The sequence below is a fragment of the Oryzias melastigma genome, linkage group LG23 (genome assembly GCF_002922805.2).
Source record: "Oryzias melastigma strain HK-1 linkage group LG23, ASM292280v2, whole genome shotgun sequence".
In the NCBI taxonomy this organism is placed as follows: Eukaryota; Metazoa; Chordata; class Actinopteri; order Beloniformes; family Adrianichthyidae; genus Oryzias; species Oryzias melastigma.
In genome coordinates, this window is record NC_050534.1 from 18,021,642 (window position 1) to 18,027,527 (window position 5,886).

Here is a 5,886-nt window from a genome sequence, read left to right on the forward strand (position 1 = left end):
ACGAATACCCAGATCCATCCGTATGAGTCTGTGACCTGCACCCACCGCCGACACACATCTTACTTCCTGTTAACCACCAGTGGGGGGCAGCGTCCCCAGACTGTCATGGCCTGAGGCGGGGTTTAGGATGGGAACTTGATTTCGCGTCTGTGGAGCTGGAGCTCCTTCTCAGCTTACATAACAGGCGGTGATCCTCACTGGGATTTAATCATGTGTGATGACGGATCCTGTTTGGGATCAATCTGTAATCAGGAGCTGCTAAGTTTGATGTTGCAGCTATTTCTATTTTTTTTTTTTCCATTTGCTCATCCATTTTAATAAGCCCCAGCCCCCAGAGAGGGAGCATTGAATTTGAATGTTGTTGATGACTCACAAAGTCCATGCCAAGCAGAAAAGGAGGCGGCTCTGGGGAGCATCAGCAGCCTCTGAAGGTCACTCCACGCTGTTACCATGACAGCGCCGGCCTCCCTCCGAGAAGTTGTCGGCGTGGTGTTGTGGCGTATCGTGGTTTAATGGGGAACTCGCCAAACATCCTCCTCCTCCTCATCAGCACTACAAAGATGCACGTTCACCCCCCCTCCAGGGACCGGGCATAAACAGAAGCCGGCGGTTTGAACCTGTGAAGGAGGACGCAGCACGAATGTTTGGAGGCCGCGGTGGCCGGAGCTTCACCCTCCTGTGTGCGCGGCGACTCCGTGCAGATGGATTAGACAGACACTTGCTCTAATTACCCATCTGTCATCTACACTTACACTCAGCAATTCCTCTTTGTTGCACCATTCATCCATAGGCCACCGCCGCCCACAGCTCACAGGTGACTCCTCTCCGAGCGGGAGGAGGGCAGGGTTCATCTGCACATGCAGGACCCCGCCTGAAAACCTCCTTTTGTCAACTGGGGCTCAGAGATCATCTCACAGGGGATTTCTGGGATGTTAAACTGCTTTTATTGGATTTTCTCATCAACTGTGAGCCCTTTGAGTCTTCTTACATCATGCTCTGTCTGGGTGAATACTCTAATCTGATTGGCTCCATTAAATAAGTGAAACTGGACACCTAACAAAGACATTTTTTTTTTTATTAATAACGCCGCAGCAACTCAGAACATCAGCTGACAAACGTTATACAGATGGGACGAAATGAATAGACGATGCAAAGCAAAGGACTGTTTGGTCTGCGAAGTTCATTCATTTAGTATAAATTATTTAAGAGGGGACAATAGTGCTGGGTTCATACAATAAATTCATCAATTTTAGCTTAACAGATCAATAATCGATTCATAAAATATAAATCGATTTTGCACATGATGCTAACGTTTAATGGAATTTCCCATTGGACGGCTAATGCTAACGCTTGGTCGACCTAAACATACATTCTGACTAAATGAACATCTTTATAAACTCACAGGAATTAACTTTCTAAACTCTAAAGGAAATATTGTTTTAAAGTAAAGTAAAAAAACGCTTTTGCTAATACTTTCTTCTTCTGGAATAAGCTGTAATGCTCTAGAGCGATCGCCACCTTGTGGCCAAAACTGAAACGCCCTCCAGGAGGGGCGGAACAATGTTTACAATGTTAATAATCTGAACATTTTTGTTAGAGTTTCTGCTTTCGAGAAATTCATGCAACACTGTATGATATCAACAATCTCATTATTTCACTAATGCATTTTACAGTATTTGAACTGCATCAGAAATGTATTAAATATTCAAATCAAATATAGAATTGAAATAAAATCGGAATCGAATTGTTTCTGGAAATTTGAATGGATACACAGCTAGAGGGGACAATTTAAGAGAAACCACATGGTTAAACAAGGCATTCATTTGCTATCAGGTTTAAATGTTAGGCTGAAGCAGGGTCTGTAACCATTAATGCTAAAAGAACCATATGATCCAGTTTCTTATGGACTAAAATCCAAAAAGAGCCACAAAGTTTCATCTCAAAATAAAAAAAACTACACTTTATTAATGTTTTTCTGCCCATTAAGCCATTCATTTATAAAATATAGATTTAAAATAATTGAGTTTTTCTTTATTTAATTAACTAATTTCCCTTTTGAAAGCAGCTCATACAAGTTCCTTTCAAAATAAAAGTCCTCCTGTGTTTGATAAGATCCTGAAGCTCCAGCAGATTTACTCATGTTGAAAAACATGGAGGAATGCGGCCCTAAGGCCTGGAGTTGACTATTCAGGACATAGAAGATGTCCACCCGCCGGGGAAACCTGTCCGCCACACAGACCAGGGGGAGGACCGCTACAGGGGCCGCCAATGCCTGAGAGCAGGGAGCCACAGGAGCCCAGAGAGTGCAAGCCCCAGCCTGAAGAACGGACCTCTGCTGTGCCAGGGGGCCGGCCCAGCCCACCACCCCAGCCCTAGACACGTCCCCGCTTGACGTCCAGGAAGACACCCAAGGAAATTTCTGATAGACTACTGCCGCTCTGCAGAAACAATGTCCTAGGAAACTAACGTTTGTATTGTTTTTGACAATAAAACATTGTAATAAAGGTCAAAAGACCTCTTGGAACGCTTTGAAAATAGCTCAAAAGTTGGTAAGAGTTGAACTTTAAACTGAAAAAAAAAAACACTCGCAAGTTCACTTTTGTCACAAATGTACTTCTGAAAAAAAAATGCTTTTTTTTACACAATGAATTGAATTTAACCTCTGTGCAACTTTTTGACAGAATCCTCTTCTCTGCTGCAGAATGTTTCCAAATCACAACAAATCTGTTTGCTGCCTCAGGTGTACCCTGACAGCTCAGGTTCTCAGCTATAATATTAGCAGCACAGCCAGAGGATCCTTCAGTTATAGCAAAAAAGAAAGAAAGTTTTATCAGGAAACATTAGGAATACATTTCATTTCATAACCAAGAATAAGATATTGAGCACTTTCCGTTTTGCGTCTTCTCTCCATCTTCAGGTAAGGTAGGAGTTGGAACTTCCTGATATAATTTGTTGTATTTATTGTTTCTATGGAGGGATTTTTGTGCCACCATATTTCAAGCTAAAGTCACAGGTTTGAGATCAAAATTTTTTAAATTAGAAACAAAATGTAAAGAGTAAGGGATAAAACTTAATAATTTGCAAATCTAAATATTTAATATTTACTTTCAGTCTTTTTTTTCACTTTCAAAAATATTTTGCATTTAAAAACTTTTTGCTTTCAAAAAAATTTTACATTTTCAAAGTTTTTTGGCTTTTTTGCAAACTTTTTTTGTCCTTCTAAAAAATATTTTGGCATTTAGAAACTTTTTTTGCCTTTAGAAAATATTGCATTTGCAACCTCGTTTTTGCTTTCAAAAATACTTTTGCCTCTGCAAACACTTTTTGCCTTCAAAAAATATTTTAGGTTTACAATTTTTTTTTTTGGCTTTCAAAAATATTTTTGCATTTGCAAACATTTATTTGCTTTCAAAAAATATTTTTTGTGTTTGCAAGTTTTTTTTTTTTTTTACTTTCAAAATTGAAGCGAGATGAGGCACAACTCATCCAAAAATATTTGTGCTGCAAATGTAAAAATATTTTTATTGCAAAAAATAAGTTTGCAATTGCAAAAAAATATGTTTTGAAAGCAAAAAAAAGTTTGCAAATGTAAAAATATTTTATCAAAAGCAACAAATTGTTTTTGGAATTAAAAATTTAATATTTTAATTTGCAAATTTTGGAGTTCTATTCTTAACACTTTACATTTTGTTTGCAAATGAGAAAATGTTGATCTCAAAACTGTGACTTTTTCTTGCAATATGGTGGCATAAAGATAACTCCATAGTTTTCAGCTGAATAAAAAATATTTATGTGTGCAATGTTTTGCTGTTTTCTGAGTCCTCAGTACCAACATTCAGTCACGCAATGCTGACGGGGACCTTCCAGAGCATCATGGGCAGCAGACACATGGCTGAAAGGTCACTCTCCACGTGGCGCTAACCACGACACTAGAGGAAGTGTCCACAAGGAGCAAGATGGAGGAGATCTGCTTTAAAAAAAGCTGTAACTGTCTGCTTGGAGGTGGGATTTGGGAAGACGAGTGAAACATTGACCTTTAGCTAAAACAGGAACCGCGTCAGAACTTCCACCAACATCATCATCCCTCTGTCTGTTGTCTTGCTGCATGAAACAAAGCGTTTTTTTTTTACATTTTTTTTAATGCTTCCCAAGCAACCCTGGAAATCTGGCAGTCGCATCAGACGTCAAAACTCTCTGCCAGTCCACCAGAGATCCCTGCAACTTTGGCAAGCATCTCCACAAAAAGGTCATCCGACGGTGGCATATGGAATGAAAGATGCCGAGAGGGAGCAGAGGCTACGGGTGCAGAATATTTTGTGTTTTAATTTACATAATGTCTGGCGCTCAGGGAGTATATTGTGGGAAATGCTGTGAAACTGCAGCGCTGATGGTTTCAAAACTCCTCTCCAAAGCCATTAGCGATTAGATAAAGAGTGTAGATGGACTTGTAATGATGCTCTCTCGCATGTTCTCCGTCTTTATCTCTGGCCTTAGCCAGATAAAAGGCAGCGGGGGCCCCACGCAACCTTTGTTTGGGGGCATTATTGTGCCGTTACTGCTTCGGATGGCCACTCAACCACCTGCTGGAGCACTTGTCGGCTTTGATCACTGTTTGTTGGTAAAAAATTGAAGTAATATGTGCAGAACACAGAGACCTAAGCTCCTCTGGGTTCTCAGTCTTGCCAAATATGAGATAAATTTTAAAATAAGGATGCTATCGTAAATTTGAATCAGGTTTTTGTTGGAAAAACGTCAGTTTTGTAACCAGTACAACGTGGGAACATCATTAGCGAGAGAGGTGACGCTCAGTGACTCATCTGTTGTGATAATTTAATGATATATCCACATGGAAACTCAAGTTCTTTTGAATAAAAAAAGAAGTCTGTTATTGAAAAGATTTAAAGAAACTGGATTTAAATTATAGGCGTTAAAATGTTAAAAACATAAAAATAAAAACTTTTTGGCTTTTTGATGCATAACACCAGCAAGAAAAAAGCTTATCTGTAACTTAAACCCTGTTTGTTGTCATCCTGGTTCATTAGTGACACTGTAATGTATTATTATTATTTTATATCTTTTAAAATAAATTGTTACAATATGTCTATTTGTGGATATAATATCTTGTTAGTTTTTATTTTTGTGTACAAAGGTTCATATTGACTTGTTATTTTGATTATTGAGTTAAAGCTACAAACAAAAGAAATAATATTAAATAGCAGTTCTGGACTCAAAAATAGGTTACGTAAGATTTTGGCCTTATGACTCATTTTCTGAAGCCTAGAATTGTTCCTTTAGGGATATTTTTCTTATTTTTTTTTAATACTGGACTAAAAATTGTTTATGTAATTAAGATTTAAACGTTTCTTTCTGAAACTTGTTTTTACCTTTTTGTATATGTTTTTAATTTAGTTTTGTTTCAGTGTTGAATTATTATTTTTAATTTTTTGAAAAAAAAAAAAAACTAAAAATATATTTTACATTTAGGTTCTTAGTTAAAACAATTTTAATTGTTGTCTGAAATTATTATTGAATACATTGAATTTTGTTTTAAACGGGCTAAAACTAATTCGTTTCAATAAAGTTTTAATATCTCCTGTCCTGAAATGCTTTAACCAATCAGAAATGAGAATTCCTCATTTAGAGAGTAGCCAATCAGAGCACAGCATGACGTCTTTAGCTAACGGTGACTTGCACTTTTCTGAAGAGTACACTTTCTTATCGTGTTTAATCAAATAATTATAACAAATAACGATCTTATTTGACCAACAATTATAGAGCGTTTCTTAGGTTAAATTTTCCCCTCATAAAAACCGTTTTTAAAAATGTTTCTTTTCTGGAAAGCTACATTAGCTACTAGCTAGCAGGCTATTTTTTTTTTTTTTTTTT